Genomic DNA, 20,080 nt, shown 5'->3' with positions numbered 1-20,080 from the left:
AGAAATAATGCAGCTTTCAGACCCTTAATGTTAGCAGTGGCAGCCTGGACACAACCTATAGAGGATGAATTTCTTCTTAACTATCATATGTGATTTAATCTGCCATCACACAATTTTTGAATAACAATTTTCCTGCCTAGTTAGTTTCACATTTGACATTCACTTAAACCTTTCTTATATTGTAAAGAAAATAACTTTGATTTAGACAGTTATACTGTAATTTAACATTTGAGTCTGCATTACTTGGACATTTCAGTTGTATAATATGTTGTCTTGCTTTATCCACCTGATCCCTCCTTCCCATCCATTAGATTGCAGTCAAGCTATCGGAATGAGTGAAAGTTTCTCTTATTATTCTAGTTATGAAGAAATAGAAGATTTTCAGGATAGCACACTGCCTCACAAAAAATCTGATTTGATGACAGCATTAGATATAAGAAAGTGGCTGATCTTAGACACTTTGTAACAAACATTTCCTCTGTTATACTAGCATTTTTGTTAGATATGATAATATCATATTATTGCAGGGTGGAGAAACAATCTTTTATGTTTTTCTAGGAAAAAAAAAAAAGTGTATGTGTGAATTTTAATTCCAGACTCTTCATTTTTTCCAAGGTAGATTCCAGTATTCTTGATTAGATCTGCCTGGAGATATTAATCTAAGATATAATTTCTTAACCAAAATATTCAGGACTTGAATTTATAGACTGCAAAAATGTAGCTCATATCTTGTACAGTAGCAGAACCCCACAAACCCAGGCATTCCCAGAGTAAAAGCACATGTTACAGTAGATAACCACTAAGATTTCATTATACATTGCTCTTACATGAATTGTTACAAACCTTTTCTTTTATAAAAATGCATTCTTGAATGTTGATCAAGTAATGAACATTCTGGGTTTTCTTTAATGGATTAATTGTTGAATTAGATTACATAGGATCTGAAACAAGAAGAATTGTTTCTTTCTCTCACTCTCGGAAAGAGAATGCAGATTTCTTTTGCTAAATTGTGCTACATGAGAACCCAGGATTCACATGAAAAATATTCCTCTAAACCTTGCCATTACTGCCTGCCCTCTTTCTAATATGCTGTAAAAGGAAGAAATGCAATAGGTTTAGTCAATAAAAGAGAAATAAAGTCTTCCATGAGAAACTGCATTGCAAGCTTGTGTTTCCAGAGTTTGGGCTTAGAGGCGGCTCCATGGAGGAATGTTAACAAGCTCCATTGCTCTAGCAGCTTAAGAAAGCTCATCTGTACAAGCTTGGGTACCAGTTTTAAATGGAACAGAATAAACTCTTTCTTTTCTAACTTCACTGAAGTCTTCTGCAATTTCTAGTAGGTAATTGATGCAATATTAACAAGACTTAAAAAAAATATGATAATGTTCAGTACAAAACTATAAGAATTTCAGACTCTAGTTATTAATTGGAATAGATTCATATGCAAGTTTTAGCCTTGATTCTGCTATAGCATTTTTGCAGCTTTGATTCTGTTATAGCATTTCTGTTACAACATTTCTGCATAAGGATTTTTTTACGAGATTAGATTTCTTGAACCCATGCCACAGCACAAATGAGTCTTTGGCTTAGTGAATATTTCACAACTATATTGTCTTTATTTTCTGGGAACTCATTTTCAGGTTTTTATACTCTTAAAACACCTGTTACCCTTAATGGATATTTTCCTAGTGTGAAAACTGACTGAGACTTTAAGATTTTACATACAATATGTTTAATTATTAGAGTCAAATTGCTGCAGGGCTTGAAATCGAAATGTGGTTAAGTGTCTTTCTCTCTCTTTTATTTTTTATTTTTAAGCCTTATTTTCTGGGAAACACTTGGATAGTGAAAGTCTGATCACAGGTAAGAGACAGCTCAGGCTGGAAAGATGAGATAATAGAGAAAGGCAACAACAGAAAATTCCCCTCCAGAACCTACTCTGCCTGTTCCATTTCTATTCTGTCCAGAGGAGCTATAAAACTGGAGAAAGGTGAGTAATAGATTTGAGAGACATCAGAAATATAAATTATAGCTAGACATTTCCTATCAGCATCCCATGCAGTTAATGATAAACAGTCAATGAGATATATGCACTTCTAGCATTTTAATAATGAATTTATTGCTCCTATGACAGGTTATTGTCAAACATTATGCTTAGGAATTTATAACTTTTGATACCAATTTCATAGATGGTCTAGATATGCTAAAATCTACTTTTTCCTTTTTATAAGCATGACACTTTCACCTGTAATGTACTGAATGAAGTCCAAATGGCTCTGCAAACACATGAATATAAACACATGGAGGATTTTATCTTCTTTTTCTTTCTTTCTTTCTTTCTTTTTCTTTCTTTCTTTCTTTCTTTCATTCTTTCATTCTTTCATTCTTTCATTCTTTCATTCTTTCATTCTTTCATTTTCTTTTTCTTTCTTTCTTTCTTTTTCTTTTTCTTTCTCTCTCTCTCTCTCTCTCTCTTCCTTCCTTCCTTCCTTCCTTCCTTCCTTCCTTATTTCCTTCCTTTTAAATGACTGCCAATCAGAAGAGAACAGACAATAGTCTTATAGGCTAACAGTTTAGTGGTTCACAGGAAATGAAAAAAAAAAGAATTAATGCAAATGAGATTATTTAAAATTTGTAATTGCATTAAAGAGAATCACAACTGTACTTACCACCTTATTTATTATTGATCTTCATACTAGTTCTTTGTTTGTTTACAATATTAGATACCAGATGTCTTCAAAAGCACTGAAATGATGACTGTTCTGTAAACCTTATTCCATTTTGCATCAATCCAGCATTGTTTGCCTAGGAAGGAACTATTAGACCAGATTCAAGAGGCAGAAAAATGCAGTCTCTGATCTCTGTTACCAGGAAAGCAGGTTTCACCTTTGAAATTGTGCTTGAATATCAACCTTTTCACTCATCACTGTTTGATTCTGATTGTTTGTAGAGGGAATATTTGCATTAAAACTTTCTTGCCCTTTGCACCTAGCTTAGCCCTAAGGAGGCCATGATTTTAGATGACAAGAAATGCTTCAGCTTTCATCAGGTTAAATGCAATTTTATTTCTGCAACAGAGGTCTGGTTCTCCCCATGCTACTTTTATGCCAGTTTAACTCTACCGATTTCATTAGCTGCCAAGCTATGTGAGCTGTTCATGAAACACTTTCCTTTCCTTGCACTGCCTGCCAGGCAGTCACTGTCTCCTTGCCCTCAGAGTTCTACGCAGTGATGGCTTTCAAAGGTGGGTCAGGCTCCTTTTCCTGGCTTTGTTACTGGCTTGTTTCTTCCTTATAGGATCTTTTTCTTTTTAGTTGCCATGGGAGGGATGAGGCCTCCCTTGTAGCAATGTAGTTTTGGAAAGAGTAGATGACATATTCAAGTCACGTTTGGAGGTGAGTTGCTTATTTCAAAATAACACTGAAGATCAAAATGTATGAAAATGGCAGGCTAGGCCTTTTGTTTATTTTAGCACCTTATAATTTGAATATCAGTCTCCTCATTTGCCACAATATCACGTGCTTGTTCATTTTTATAAATACAGGGAGACTGTTTAAATAATGCCTTATAGCAGAGGTCTGATCAGTTGATAATAAGGCTGATGTTTTCTAACTGAATCTATGCTGAGGTTAAACAAAAAAGTTTTCCTTTGTCTTCTAACAGAAGAGTGGACAGTTTGGTACCATCTCATAACGTATGCAGGCTTCATGTATGCTCATTAGTTGGAGTCTAGGAACTGATGTCTAATCATGTCATCAAACTAGCAGTTATAGAGGAGCTGGTAGCTAATACCTAGTCCTCCTGCTGCCTATGGAGGTTGCATATAAATGTGACAGCAGTATGTGTGGTTATCCTACTTACTACAGCCAGGATGTGAACAAATGAAAACATGAAGGGAGAACTCCACAGAAACAGATACAGAGCAGTATAATGTGTAGGCTAAATGGTAGAAGTGGTAATGTGGCACCTTAAAGGCAGGAGAAAGTAATGAGAAGAATTTATGATGAGTGCTATGGACTCTATAATCAGATTTTCAAATGTTTTAGGGCACTTGGAACAGGCATGTGAACAACTAGTGATGGCTGTGGGCAAATTAGGATGGAGAGTCCACTGGGGTATGGACATTGTGAGACAGGCTACTTTTCCAAGAGGTAAAGCTGATGCCAGCTATCTTAAAGGACTCATATAGGCAAGACGGTTGTGAATGGATATACTGAAGAGAAAGTATGGATAAGAGAAAATATAAAACAGAGAGAAGATAAAATGGAGAAGACTATCATAGCAGTTCTGGAGAGGGATGGATGGGGCAGTTAATGGAATTCAAGAGAATGTCCTACATAACCCTACACTACAGGAAGACAACAGATCTCAGTATAGTCCTGTGTCAAGTTTTTTTTTTTCTTCCCTCATTTTTTTTCTTCCCCTAATTCACTCACAGGGACAACTGCAAGCGGAATTGTGTAATTTTGTCTTTTGTTATACTCTCTTGAAGCAAATTATTTTAAAGTCTTCTTTCTGGTGAGTATCTGAACAGTTCATAACAAATCATCCTTTCCAGGAGATCATTCATTATTAGACATATTGATGGCATGTTTGAATCTCTAAAGCGGTAATTTATGCTATTAGCTGAGTTGTCTTGATGACCTTCACTACACTAGTATTTTACTCATTCTTTCATATTCTTGTACTTCATACATACCAGAGAATAATTCATATCCTTGGTAACCTTTGCAAATGATTTCCCTAGAGGTTTTTCTTCATCAATACCAGAGAAAACTAACCCATTGTCATCATCCTCTAAAAAGTAATTAGCCATGAATAATTGCTTCTTCCTGACATCTTTCTAACTTTAAACTGAATTGATTTTTTTTTTTTAAAGTAGATCTATTAATTGTGGAAGCATTAGGCTGCCTTCACACTTTTATTCTCTCATTCCTTATTCTCTGCTTTTGTTACAAGTGCTCTGGATTACATTTTGCTTGTCTTGTTTAATGTTGCTTGCACAGTTCCCTAGCTTTATGATACTCTGAATTCCAGTCTGGTAAAATAGATTTTTCTATACAGTGTTATTAGATTCGATTTTGGAATACTTTTACTTCGTGAGTTATTTTCATGGAAGACTTAGGCCACCTTCACAGGACATATTTTCTCTGACTTGCCCAATAAGATTCCCGGTGTGTCTCTACCAAGCAAGATCCATGGAAGAAATATTCATCAGAGCTGTGGTCCCCTATCTTTTTGTAACTGATCCAGTCAATGCTACATGGGGTCTTTTGGGGTTAGGTAAACTACTGCCCAGGGCTTGGCGCTGTGGCATACTTGTGATATGCTCTGATGGTGTGATCCCCCCTCCACTTGCCTTCGGTCTGTCTGTTGCCTTGCTCAAACACTGGCTGTTGCACTCAAGGCCTTGCTCAGGCAGATAGTGGCCACTGCACCCTGGGCCTTGCTTACGTAGACAGCGACCACAACATTGGCTCAAACTGGGTGCCAGAGAAACCGACAGACAGATGTCTTGTTCAGCAGCAGAGGGTCAATAGAGCATGTGCCAAAAAAGCAATAACTGTTAAGCCATCATCTTACCCTATATATAGTGAGCAGGCCAAGAGCCCTTTGAGCTCCTCTGCATGGCGGCTGGCTGCACGACAGGATCTCCCCACAAGCAGGGACACCTCTCAAGGTCACTTATCCTGCAGAAATCCCTTACTCCTTGCGATGGATTCCTTGCTACAGCAGATCCTCGGTAAGTGAATAAAAGCTTGCTAAACTTTGTAAGCTTTGATAAGGTTATATCTTTGATTGCGCACATATAGTCCTTGGACATAAACTGTTGCCAAGCCTGGGACTAGGCGTGGATCCAGCCACACCTAGGCTCCTTACCTCTTCAGTTCAAGGAGTTTAGAAAGCAAGGGGATGCACTCTGAAATTTATGACTCAATGGGAGGGTCTCCCGAATCCGTCTGACTAACCCTGTCCTCTATGTAGTAACTAATCGAGTGTACATTGCCATTGAGAATCTATAGTTGCTGTTTTATTTATGATTAAGCTTTGATTGATCACTGTATTATATCAATAAATGTATTGCTGCTTCTCTCTTACAAGTGAAGTGTATAATTTCATCTGTGACATATGCTTATGTCTAACCAGTGAAGCCAATAAATACCGTACCTGTTTTGCCAGTGTGTGGCTGAGCAACTGTCTTGTCTGTGCTAAAACCTTCAAAAAAGCTGTCTCAAAAATAAAAATGAGGAAGAGAAAAATATGTTCACATGCATTCTCAAGCAATTTCCCTGGTGGGAAACCATCTTTTCATCAGTTATGACTAAGCTTCTCCACTTCCCATGGAGGTCTTTTTCTAAAGATAGTTTATGTTGGAAATGTTTCTTCAATGGACTATGAGGGAGAAATGTGATTCCCTTCACCATAAGGGAACCCTTCAACCATACCGCTACACAGGAACAAAAACTCAGATGTTTTAAACTGCTACAGCTCCATTGACTTTAATAGACCCATGCTTTTTTTTTTTTTTTTTTTTTTTTTTTTTTTTTTTTAATAACAAGCAATGACACAGGCAATATAGTGTTTTGTGTTCCACGTGTCTACTCCTATGCTTCTGCATATGAGTATGAAATCTCTCTGTTTTTCCCTACTGAACTGTGTGAAATCTTCCTGATATTATTTGCTGCTTCATCTCCACCTCTCTTTCATGTAATACAATGGTGCTGAGAGTATACTTTAGAAAACTTTGTATCTATCTTAATAATATATATACATATATATATTTTTACATCTATATTGCTTGGCCTTCTGTATTTATGGGCGTCTTTCTTTGTAGTATATCTTCATCCACCTTCAATATATTTGTAAATGTTTGTTATTTTTCTGATCAATTCTGTTATTTTACTTCTCTGGTTTGTTTGTTCTATATAGTTATTTGACTAAGTGACTATACCTGTGTTGCTCAACTTTCCCATCTGTAATATAATAGATTTTAAAAAAAATCTCCTATAATTGCTTGGTTTCCCTGGGAGTTTATTCTCTATACTCCTATTTTTTTTTTTTTTTTTTCTTGTAAGTCCGGGTGATCTTAATCACAATGGAGCTGGAAAATATAGTGGATTTTAATGGTCTCTAATAATTTTTCCTGGTAGCTTCTTATTTTTATCAGCCTTCAACATGTTAGGTCCTCCTTAATTTCCATTAAAGTTCTACCTTTAGGATTGAACTCTTGCTTACTTAAATCCTCCAAATAAACTTTTCCAGAACTGAAAACCTTTGCACTGCTTTATTATGTGAACTATTTTTTTTTCTACTCTGTTGGATGCAAGCATCCAGTAGTTACTATTTTCCATTTTCTCTCTCTTTTTTATTTTTATTTTTTTTTTCCAATCTGTAAGTGTTGCTGTAGACTAAGGATATCTTAGCTGCTGACTTAAGTAGCTGCTTCATGAATCCTAATATTGTCTTCAGAATGACTTAGATATTTGTTTCTGTACATATATCAGTGGAAATATAGCAATCTAGCATATTAGTCCAGGAATATTTTATACGCTCCTTTGTGTGTCTTGAGTATATTTTCCTTTTCTGTGTTTGCATTTCAACTTGTATGTTTGCTGTTGAACTACAGCTTGTTGGGGTAGTGAATATTTTCCTGGACCATAACACCACATAGCTTATTCCTATTTTTCTATCTCAGCCTTGGATTGTAATGCTTAGATTGAAAAGATGACTGCTTAGGTTGAAATGATGACTTCCAGAGAGATCCCCAGGGATCTCTCACCAAGGAGAATCTGTATTCTTCTATAGGGAAATTCTAGCTATATTTACAGATTCTGGTTATAAAGTTGCCACCGTAGAAAGGCTTCTCTATATTAGTCATGATTTGTCAAATTTATATACATATCTTCGCCTGAGTAGGACTGGCTGAACTTCGAGAACATTCAGATTATATAAATCATATGTTCAAGTGGGGAATGAAATTTGTCTTGAAGAATTTAAAAAATTAAATGTTTTTCACTTAAAAAAAAACTTTATTCATATAAAAATATACTGGACTGTATTAATAATGGACTCAAACACTAAGCAGTATCTTAATTGATTTATATCCCTCTGGCATAACTCAATCTACAAGATGTCAACAAACAGAATGTAAAGATTTTCCCGAATGCATGATCCTTTCATGCCATTGCAGACTCCGAGAGACTCCTTATTATTACTTTTGATCTCTATAGGTCTTGATATTATGAAATCCTTCTGTAAACTCAGCTGCATGCACATTTTATCTCTACAGAAAACACTTAGGTTGACTTTACATTTATTCCACCTTCAAAACTCTTTGTTCCTACCCATGAGAAATTAAATTTCTCAGGGGAAGTAGGATTGAAGCCTCAGAAGAATAGGATAATGGAAGGAAAATGCCCTATTGACTATACTGGGTTTCAAGAAGATCCATATACATCTTACCAGGAGTGTTCTTTAACCTCAGATGCTTCTATATTGCCTTACATATAAGCTGATATTTTTCATTTGGACTAAGTACATCTAATTATTCCTACAAAAAATGTAAAATAAATGTGCATATAAATTATACATTAGGAATGAGGACACCCTGGTAAGTAATTCCATATATTTCAGCTACTTTTTTCCCCCTATTATATTACTGGTTTAATTTTGAAGTGATATAATCCTTCTTTATACTTCTAGAATGGCTTGCATTATTCCTTGTTTGCTCCTTCTGAAGCCTCTATATATGAAGGGTTATTTATTGTGGCACTAGCACTTGCTAAAACTTAATGGGAAAAAAATATTGTAAGCATCACCATGGTATTTGTCACAGTTGCAAGTAATAATTTTGTTTCCAAAATCTGTCTGCTCATTCTTCTTCTTTTTCCTCCCCCCCCCTTTTTTTTTTCTTCAGAAAAGATGCCCTGCTGATATGAAAATTGCATATGCTGCACTTGGATGGACAGATTAAAAACACCCAGAACCAAGCTTATTCATGGAGGAACCAGGTGAAATTTCCTATTCAGGTAAATTTTCACTTTATTCAGGTGAAATTACTACTGTCAGTAATTAACTTGCCCCCCCAAATTGTTCTAGAAGGCATTTCAAAAGTTAATAACATCTCAGTGTTCCTAGAAATAGTGCTGATTCTTCCATGTCACTGTGGGGTCACAATGTTGTCAGCTCCTGCTTTTAATGGAGTCTCATGATATTTGTTGTCTTATTCTTGAAGTCCCAGATTCTGGGGATATATCTCATATTTCATTTTTAAAAGCACAGGTTTATAGTTCTTGTGGTACCTCAGAAACCCTTGATAACTTGACCTGAGTGCACACTACAGTCTTAGCAACACAGAGTTAAACAAAATGAAACAATCATTCATGAGACTGTTAAAAAATTATTTTTTTTTTTGGCCAGTTTTATTCCTTGGAAACTGTTATAGAGAGAATTCATGACTTCTGAAATATTACGGTTAGCAATGCAGAGTTATTAACATAAAATAATAGTTTCCCTTTATTTTCCCTTTATTTGCAGTAAAATATGCCTCTGATTGGGGTTTGTGCTCAAAGCTCAGTGAAGCCTAAGTTGCATATTCTGCCTAGCAGCTTTTCAACACAAAGGCTATTTTGGCCATCTGGGCATATCAGTGGGCAAATGATGGACAGGGGTTTAAACCACATATATCCTCCAGGTTTTCTCGGTAACTACGGGCAACCCATATGTGACTTCATCTCTGCCATAATAAAATGGGACTGATATTATTTTGCCCTTTGCACAGCTGCTTTGAGGACTGACTCAAAATTAATATTTGAAGCTTGTTCAGTTACTGTGAATGGGAGGGAAAGTAGATGTAGGTAGGAAGTGGTGGGCAAAGTATGTGCCGAGGCAGAGTGAAATATTATTACTTACCTTTGCTGAAATTGTGAGTAAAAGTATCTTTTCTGATACTTCCAGCTACATAGGAATGCACTTATAAAATATTTATGTTTTATATGTTTTTATATATTCATATGTATTTATAGAAAAAAATCCTTTGCAGTGTTAACTGAATCTCTTATCCCTTTTCCTCTGAGGTATGTGCCGCATGGTGTATTGAGGGTAGATACAAACTCTGCTCATGCTCTGAGGTGACCAAAATCTGCATGACCAGAGGAGTGTGCTGCAGCATACTGGCAGTGAGCACCAGCTGGAGGCTCCTCTGGATCCATGCATCCCACCTGGAGTTCAGGCACAGCTCACACAATGATGTGATGGGCAGCAGGGCTGTAGCTATGATTAAAGACTGATTGCTAACCCAGTTCCTGTCTGCAGGATTAGGTAAGTCAGCATGGGCTGCAAAAACGAGCATTTTGCCATGAGTCCCCTTGGCATGGCCTGATGATGTCTGGTGGTCCTCTGCAACAGCCGTCAGGCAGAGGTCAGATCCAAACTTCTTCACATCCTGGCAGCCTGGATCGCGGGCTGATTTACCTTCTTCCTGTTTGCAGGAGGTTTATGTAGATAGATCCCAAGGGACAAGCTACATGCTCTCCTCTGTCCTCAGGCACATTCCTGAAAGTCCCCTGTACATCCACCTGGGCCACCTTGCCATCGGGACTGGGACTGCTTGTCACACAGCAACAGACACCTTTCCTCCGAGGGGTTTTGAGTGCTTCTTTGGAGACAACTCCAATCCTGAGATGCTGCAATGACCACAAGGCTTTCTTTAAAAAAAACAAACAACACACATTACCTAATCATAACTGTGAAGGAAAGAAGGTAACATAACGGAAATTGGATTTTAAAACAAAAAAGGTTTATTTGCATGTCTCTTACCTGGGCTACTGCCAAATGCTGATGGAGATACTAAATAGGCTTCCTGTTATCTGTCAGCCCTAATGGCTACGGGTAGGCTATAACCCCTGTCTGTCTCCTTACCCACCTGTGAAACATGTACCGCCTTCTGCAGGAGTCGTATTTTATCACAGACGTCTTTTGTCGTCTCCCCTTCCTGCATTTGTAAAATCCCTACATGTTTGTTTGGCGGTCTTGTCTGAGGTTGTTTCTTGGCTTTCCTTCTGGTTTCACAATTTCTGTGTCGAGCTTATACATTAACTTTTTCCAGTAAGCCATAGAATAACTGAGTCAAAACATGGTACTTGGGAATTAACACAGAGCCACCCAATTTCTGCCCCATTCTCTTTCAGTTTTATGAATAGCTTTTTTGTTGTTGTTTTTGTTTGGTTTTGTTTCTTGCTTTTCTGAATACTCACATAGTATTTTATAGCATCTGGTAAAAAAAAGAGTGGCTTTTAACTGTTAAGGCCTTGTTTTATGGTACAGCAAAATAACACTTTACAAAATAAAGGCAAGGTTGCTAGCAGTTTTGAAATAGCATTTTTGCACCTCTCCAATATGCACGATTTCTTTTCTTATACTGTGAAATATTTAGGCAAAGGTTTTACTACAGCAATTCCCGGTTGGTAGTTTTGTGAGGCTGTGCTGCTGCTGGAATCAGAAGCAAGTATGATGGGGGAAATCCTAGTCTGGTAAAAGTGCTGCCATGGACTTAAATTAAGCCAGGGCTTTGCCTGAAGTTTCTTCACAGCAGAAAGCCTGCTATAGGCAGAGAGGAAAGGATTCTGCCATAGCCTCTTTTCAACTAGGGCTGGAAGTTAGCTCATCTAACTTAAGCTGCCTGTAAGTCCAGTACCTAGTCTAAACCAGTTTTCCAAGCTACCTTTATAATTAATGGAAGGAGATAAGCTCCAGAGGGCAATTCATGCTGCTTGTCTGAGACATCTACTTTAGGACTGGATCAATCAGTCTCTTCAGTGCTTTTCTTTCTTCGCTCACTACAGGTGGATGCCAGAAAACTAGCTTAGACCAGAAGTTTCTAGTTAGGGAGGTGAAGAGGATGCTTATTATCTGCGTGGTGTCGTGCCTGTGGAGTAGGAGTACAAAGTCCTGGAGGATCCCTGCCCTCTTGCTTTTTGTGATTAAAAAGGGAATCAATGTTTGGAAGTAAATTTGCCCCTTACTGTTTGCAAAATAGTGTCCTTAGCTGTGAAGCAGTAACGGCAGGCTTGATGTGGAGTAAGACAAAAATTAAAGCAGACTGCAGACATGAAACACAGATGCACAGCTTGCAACCAGCAATGCCTCTTGCCGTAGTTACCAAATATTCCTCTCAGGCCTGTGACTATTACAACTGCCAAGTTCAGTGTGCAGATCAGACCGCCAACCACTGTCAGCTTCTAGTCAAGGAGGAGACATAAATATAACATCCATAAAAAGGACAGTTTCTATACAGGCCAGTGTGGGCTTCATGCATTACTGTGTTTTGTTACAGTGGCATTTGTGGGCATTTGTTGCTCCACATCTTGCTATTTATAGCAGAATAACTGAAGGAGAGGAAGGCTCACAACAGCTGTCTAAACCCTGGTAAACGGCAAGGGGGCAGAGGCAGTGTCGACACTTGAGTTTGACAGGCTAAAGCAAAGTTAAAAAACAACCAAGACTTTAAGTAGTGTTTGTCTAACTATTTTCAAAGATAGCATTTTGAGCTTTATGTTGCTTTAGTCAGTGATGTGTTTTAGCAGAGAAACAACAGGAATCATGTTGAGCTCATCTCAAACGCACATAAAATATTTTAGTATCTTTTCTTTTATCTCCCCTTTCAGATACTGCTCAGGAGAAATATGTTCCAAGTGACAGCATCTTTGACAACTTGTACTTTTTGTTCTACCTTTTGTTCTTCTTCCTGTGAAAAGCCATGTGATGAAGATTGCTGGAGAACATTGATACCTTCCCTACTTATGAAAAAAAATAAAAATAAAAAAATAAAAAGAAGTAACTGTGTACTTCCCAAAGGGTCAGATTGAATCTTCAACTGAAACATCCATTGAAAGGCTCTGCATCTCTGAAAAAGCCCGGGGAAGGACTTATCCTTTTTGGTTGTATCAAAACCAAGCAATAGGGCACTGAACAGAATTCTTTGCTCTAGTGTTAACAAAATTTTTCACAATAAGCTAATAAGCCTATACAGCACCGTGGAAATGCTTTATGCTGGGTTTTCTGAATATACTTTCTCCTTTTTGTGCCAGTAAATGTTACTGTGATGCAGAGAGAAGCATATTCCAAAAACATATTCAATGTTTCTTAAGCTCATAGCTGTTGATTTCTTGAATTGGAACAACACCTTTTCATTTTAAGAATTTCAAACTTTTGATTTTTACCTTAATTGCACCTAGGTCCAAAGCCAGCAAGCACTTATGAATGTATTTAACTTTACTCATGTGACCAATGATAAGCTCAAATGCAACTAGAATTTGAGAGGCTTTTCCACCACCCTTATCTCTCTGGTAGTGGAGGCTCTCACAAGAATAATGAATTTTCTTTGCAGAATTCTAGTGAGATAAAGCAATGTTATTATCCCATTGTACAGCTGGGGGAAATGACACAGAAATTAAGTGCTTTTCTGAAAGTTCCCTTTGCAGTTAAAAAGAAAAGAAAAAAGGTTATAACTCCAAAAAAAATCATTGTTTTATTTTAAGTTAATTGATCTTTCTGTCCCAAAGAGTTTTTCCGTGTATCCATACAAAGCAAGTGGTGCTCTTACCTGCTAGTGATCATTTATGATGAGAGAGCTTTGCTGGAAAATGGATAAAAACTGTCTTATAATGTGAACACTTGTTTCTGTGTGTGCCTGTTTAAGTGCCTGTATTGGAGTTTAGAGTTACTAAAACAAAGTTTAGATACTCTAGGTTTCCTGGCAGGGCAGGCATTCCAAAGAACACTGAACACAGTAGACAATCAGCAGAGATCATCAAGAGGCACTGAAGAAATACACACATTACATTTTCAAAGCAAGGTCATTGTTCATTAATATTGCTATGGAGAGCTTAACTACACATTGAATTCTTCACAAGCTCTACTTATCAAAATGCTTGATGCTCAAAATCATTGTCTGCATGTAGAGCAGCATGACTAGTCATTAACTTACATAGGTGAGGGAGCTGGCTGAGATTGTGAAATCTGTTTCAGCTTGATGATGTTTTTCTTTTTAGATGTAGCATGGTGGTCTTTGAGGGTCATATCCTACAAACTGCAAAAGATCAGTAATGAGCTGTCTGAAAAATCTCTGGGCAGAAATCAATGGATTTTTATGACAAACAACCAGAAAACAGAATAAGGGCCAAACCATCCACATATCACCAGCTATTTACATCCACCAACTATTATAAGAAAAAAAGTTTTCTACAGATCAGGAAGCAATTCTGTGGAGAAGTGTCTTCTTACATGAAAGACAATTTTTACACAAAACTTTCAAAACTTTGATATCCTCATACATAGAAAAGGGATAGTGAGTGATGGAGAGGAAGGGGAAGATTAGGGACACATGAATGCTGTATGAAACAAAGAAGCCACAATGGTCTGTGACACAGTGGGAGCAGAGGAAGGAAGAGATCCATATAGGTGCTAGAACTGGGGGAGATGGAGGAGGTGAAGGAGGTGGAGGGGGAGAATGGGAAATCTTGTCTCAGAAGAGTGGACATGGAAGCATAAAGAAGCTATTACTTACCAGAAAGAAAGAAATACAGATTCTTGGTATACAGGAAGGAGAACTGCAACAAGTTGCTAAAACAAAGGACATGGGGAATAAAGCACACAGAAACTTTCTGGAGAGGTAAAGGAATCAAAGACTGCTAGTGCCTAGAGTAAACCTGGGCTGCAGAAGTAACAAAGTGTGCACCAGTTTATGAAGCAGTGTATCTTTGGATGCGCCTGTGCGATCAGGAGGATGGGGCACATATCTCCATAGTCAACGCCTCCCCTCTTAGATGGCTGTGAACACTGAATAGGCCTCAATCTCAATGCCTTCACTGGGAGAAGCCTTGAATGTAGCTCTCCAAGGCAAATTTGGTGTTAGGTGTTGGGAGCAGCTCTTACAGACACAAGACTACAGTATTTCTGTTTCAGTGCTTAGGAGTGATGGTGGTGAAGTACCATAGTTAAGTGGAGAAATGAGCATGAAAGTTAAAACTGAACAGACAGTCAAGCTCTGAAAACAGTAACACTTCTCCTATGAGAGAAAACTGTAGGATCAAGTGCTGTTACCAAAATTGCGAGGTATTTGTTTATTCACTAAGCCCACTTGAATGAATTTCTCGAGTCCTTTCGTGCTATTAGTTAAATTCAGTATCTGAGGCTTTCCAGCTGTAGAGATTCCATTTCATTACCATCTCCTGGATGCAAAACACCTCAGAACAGACAAGAGGCCATGCTAGTTCAGTGGTTTGCAAGATGTTCTTATATATATACTTTTTTTACTTTTAGCTGAAACCTTGCCTGTGGAAACAGTGTGAAGGTGAGAAAGAAGAAAAAGGCAATGCGGACAACTTGGGAAGGCCAAGGAGGATGTTTTCTTTCTCAGTGCTTTGAACCTAATTTAAAACACAGCTCCCAGCTACAAGAAAAAAAAAAAGAAAACAAAAAAAAAGATACAGACCATTAAGCTGTAATGGAGTTATGTCTTCAGATCTCTTTGAAGTACAAGAGAAGATATGTATAAAAGCAATAGTTAGCGTGTTTTTAGTGCTTTGTATCAAAGATCATCAAAGAACTTTGAAGAATTAGGCCTAACAGTCTCCCTGAGATTTCTGTATGAGCTGCTGTTTCCATTCTACAGAAGATTAAAATGAGTCCTAGAAAGATTCATAGGATGGAGGTAAAAAAAAAAACAGGAAGCCCATGTCAGATCTTAGTATACTTCTTCATTCCCAGTCCTATGCTTCAGCTGCATGACAGTCTTTGTGTTTTTGTGTGACTGAACAGAGGTTTAAAATAATAGTCAAGTTGCTATATATGCATTAAAAAATCTTTAAAAATACTTTTATTGTATGTTAATGAGAAAATTCTGCTTTGAATACTTTTGTCTAGTTTATAGTCATGGACAGAATGGGGATGGTATATAGGCATATTCTTAACAGATAACATTGTGTAGCAGGAAAGTTTGTTTTCTGTTTTTTACAGTTGCTGTAATATTCAAAACACCTGCTACAGCAGTCTGCTTCGGTAGCTTCCAAATTCTCATTCCTATGTTTTTCTTGCTGCTACTGCACATATCATGGATCCTATGATTTGCCTAGCTTTTAATAACACTAGATGGCATGTGGATTAGGACACTGGGCCAAAAGAGTTTCATGTGCTTACACCTGGACTGATTTTTGGCCTGAACAACTCTTTGACCACTTTTCAGCAGAGGAAATAATCAGAAGGACATGCAGCTGCTGTGTAAAGGCCAGGGGAAATTAAAATGTTTCCCATAAGGAAACAAATGAGCAAAATACATACGCGGCTTGATTAGAATTTGCATTGTAACATCGTTAATTACTAGAAAGCCACAGGTGGGAAGGACATGAGCCATGAAAATATGATTATGAAGGGGAAAATGATGATTCTGTGTCAATAGCACAGTCCTTACAAAGGAACTTCAAACTGGTGAATGACTAAGGTTGTCAGAACAACATCTTAGCAGATGAAATATTTCATAAGAAATAAGTGCAAAACAATAGATTTTTGCAATGCTTAATGCTTTTCAGTCCTTCACAAATAGAATTTATTTATTTATTTATTTAAACAGAAGAGCATGTAAACACCTAGCAAGCTACTGGCTTTCTGTAGACAAAAACTAATCCTGACATTATAATTTTACAGTTAGTGAAATAAGGGAGAGAGATGCTCAGCATAAGACAATGATTTTGTATCAGAACTGAGATCAGAAAAACCTGCATTTGATTGACAGTACAAGGATGTTATGGGCTCTTTTTATTTATGACTTGTGTTATCCTACCGTACTCTGCTTCTGGTAATTCTGTTTAGGTTATTCTGCCTGGAAGCTTTACTCTAGGGATTGGTCATTGGCATAGTCCAGTCTTTAGAAAGTTGTTTCAACTTTTACAGAAGTGTACTTTTCTTTTTCTTTTTTTTTTTTTTTTAATTAAACTACTAAATTGAAGTAATAAGAAAGAACACCAGGAATAGATCTAACTCGTAATGTTAACAATTATTTTACTACACAAAATTTTAAACCAATTTTACTGGACATGAGGCTACGCAGGTAAAGCTAGTTTAGCTAACCATTATAAATGCTGGAAAAGCTGCCAACCAGCAACTAATCTGTTCACTTGTGCTAATCTTTTCTTGCCACAAATTAAAAAAGTAATGGAGCAATACCTGTGAAGATTTTTGTAGGCTTCTGAATACAAAGTTCTGTCCCCTTTCAAAGAATTCAATAGTGGAATTGATAGATGAATTAAATCTTCCTTCAAATGCTGAGAAACAGATATTGATGTCTGTGTTGCCAGCAAAATGAGTAATATTCAGAAAAATAAGCCTTGCCCACCTTGAGGATATGCTGAAAGTCACCTCAAAGCACAGGCTTGACAGAGAGATTGGTGACAATAAGTGCAATGACAGTTCTGAGGATTGAGTTGTGGCTGCCAGACCAAAGCATCATCATTATACAGGGTCCCATCCCTCACCTGCTTGTGACATATGAGGTACAAAACCAGGAATTCATGAATAGGGCAGTTTGAACAGCTAACTCCAGTGAACACACTGCTCTGCTTTCTCTTTCTGCTGGATGGTTTGCATTAACTTTACGACGGAAAGTGTCTCTGTCTGGAACAGCTATACATATCTCTATGTAATTGACTTGGAACAAAAATTATTATATGGGATGAATCAAGAGCAGAAACAGAAGGCAAAATGAGACTCATCAGCAGTAGCATATGACTGTTCAGGAATACAAGTCCTTACATGTAAGTAACAGCATGGATGAAAAGGCAGCCTCTGAAGGCTGAATAAATAATCAGCATGAGCTTCAGCCTATCTGTAGTGCATTGAAGTCTTTTCACTCCTTTCTCCACAAAGTAGAATAAAATTTGTTTCCAACATTTTTCATATTCCCTAAGAGGAGAGGCACCTCACTGTGCTCAAACCAAACAGTAAAAAGTAAAACAAACAATCTGGAACAAAACCCAACAACTTTTGTTATATGATTGTTTCCTATTTCAAGTAAAGCAATAAAAATATTGATTGTTGGAGGAAGGCCTAAAAATCAAAATGATTTGTCTCAGTAGCAGTTCCTAGAAAAATGAGCTCCTCAGCTGCTGTAAATTGTCCAGCTTCTATGGATTTAGATTTTAGTGCAATCATCACATGTGTCTGAAATGTCACAAGAGCTATGAAGTATTAGATATTATACAGTAACAATAAATAGGGACGAACTATGTTTGTCTTCAGACTCAGGCCCTTCAGTCATTCTCTGCCTTGCTTGTTCTAACCCAAATAAAATGAAAGGATTTAGAAAACTATGACATAATTGCTGTCATGGAAACTTGATGTGATGAATCACACAACTGGAATACTGGAATAGAGGGCTACAAGCTTTTCAGAAAGGATAGGCTGGGGTATTGTCCTTTATGTTAGGGGATGGATTGATTACGAAGATATGCCTCTGAGAAATAGCCACGGATATGTTGAGAACCTGTGGGTAAAATTAAGGACCGGACCAATAAAAGACATCATGTGGTTGGGATCTACTACAGGCCACCTGATCGAGGGGAGCCTGTTATTGCGGCCTTCTGGCTTCAATGACCATCACGCTCACACGCTCTCATCCTGACAGGGGACTTCAAACACCCAGATTAAGAAAGGGAAAGCCACACAGCAGGCTGTAAGCAATCCAGGAGACTTCTGGAGTGAATTGAAGGAGACTTCCTGGTCCAGGTATGAGAAAAACCAACCAGAGAAATGTTACTGGACCTGGTGCTCACCAATGGGAATGAATGAACTCATTAAAGAGGTTAAGACTGGAGGCAGTCTGGGTTGCAGTGACCATGCCCTGACTGAGTTTGTGGTCTTGGGGAATATGGGCCTGGCAAAGATTAAAGTTAGGACCTTGAACTTCTAAAGAGTAAAGTTCCAGCTGTTTAAAGACCTAGTTGATAGGATCCCCTGGAACACTGTCCTCGGGGACAGAGGAACTGGTCAGAGCTGGAGGCTCTTCAAGGGTGCTTTTCTTAGAGCACAAGAACTCTCTCTGTGCCTGGGAAGATCATGGAACAGATCCTCCTGGAGGCAATGTTAAGGCACATGCAGGACAAGGAGGTGATCTGATAAACAGCCAGCATGGTTTCCCCACAAATTGGCAAATCTTGTCTGACCAATCTGGTGGCCTTCTGTGGTGGAGTAATTGCATCAGTCAACAAGGGAAGACTGACCGGTGTCAGCTACTGGGACTTCTGTAAGGCCTTTGACAAGGTCCCATATGACATTCTGGTCTCTAAATTAGAGAGATATGGATTTGAAGGTTGGACAGTGGATAATAAATTGGCTGTATGGCTGCATCCAGAGAGCTGTGATCAACAGCTCAGTGTCCAAGTGGAGGCCGGTGACAAGTGGTGTCCCTCAGGTGTCTTTTTTGGGATTAGTGCTGTTTAATATCTGTGTCAAAGACATAGTGTCCTGGGCTGCATTAACAGAGGAGTGGCCAGCAGGTGGAGGGAGGTGATTGTTCCCCTCAACTCTGCCCTTGTGAGGCCTCACTTGGGGTACAGCATCCAAGTCTGGGGCCCCCACCACAAGAAAGATGTAGACCTGTTAGGGTGGGTTCAGAGGACGGCCATGAAGATGGTCAGAGGGCTGGAGCACATCTCCTATGAAGAAAGGCTGAGAGAGCTGGGGGTGTTTAGCCTGAAGAACTGAAAAGGCTCCAGGGGTACCTCATTGCAGCCTTTCAGTATTTGAAGGGGATTTATAAAAGAGATGGAGAGCAACTTTTTTTACACAGGCAGATTGTGACAGGACAAGGGGGAACAGTTTTAAACTGAAAGGGGAGATTTAGTTTAGGCTTTAGGAGGAAATTTGTCACTCAGAGGGTGGTGAGGCACTGGCACAGGTTGCCCAGAGAAGCTGTGGATGCCACATTCCTAGAGGTGTTCAAGGCCAGGCTGAATAGGGCCCTGAGCAACCTGATCTAGTAGGTGGCATCTGTGCCCATGGCAGGGGGTGGGACCTAGATGATCTTTAA

At 38.2% G+C, this 20,080-nt stretch overlaps 1 long non-coding RNA gene across 4 annotated transcripts; it reads left to right on the top strand.

Annotated features, from left to right (window-relative positions):
• Window positions 1-610: 610 nt before the first annotated feature.
• Window positions 611-19,515, top strand: LOC310892740. 4 transcript variants are annotated; one of them, XR_014578359.1, is made up of 8 exons: window positions 611-1,336; window positions 1,819-1,990; window positions 4,439-4,518; window positions 5,595-5,743; window positions 8,918-9,029; window positions 10,077-10,320; window positions 10,547-10,761; window positions 12,666-19,515. It is a non-coding gene; the product is annotated as an uncharacterized lncRNA (long non-coding RNA). The 4 variants fall into 4 exon arrangements; XR_014578360.1 differs by having other exon boundaries at window positions 611-1,340; XR_014578362.1 differs by lacking the exons at window positions 611-1,336; window positions 1,819-1,990 and adding an exon at window positions 2,349-3,244.
• Window positions 19,516-20,080: the final 565 nt, after the last annotated feature.

This window comes from Anser anser (genome assembly GCF_964211835.1).
Source record: "Anser anser genome assembly, chromosome: 1".
NCBI classification, from domain to species: Eukaryota; Metazoa; Chordata; class Aves; order Anseriformes; family Anatidae; genus Anser; species Anser anser.
Note: the sequence above shows the minus strand (reverse complement) of the source record. Positions and strands in the feature narration are given on the sequence as shown.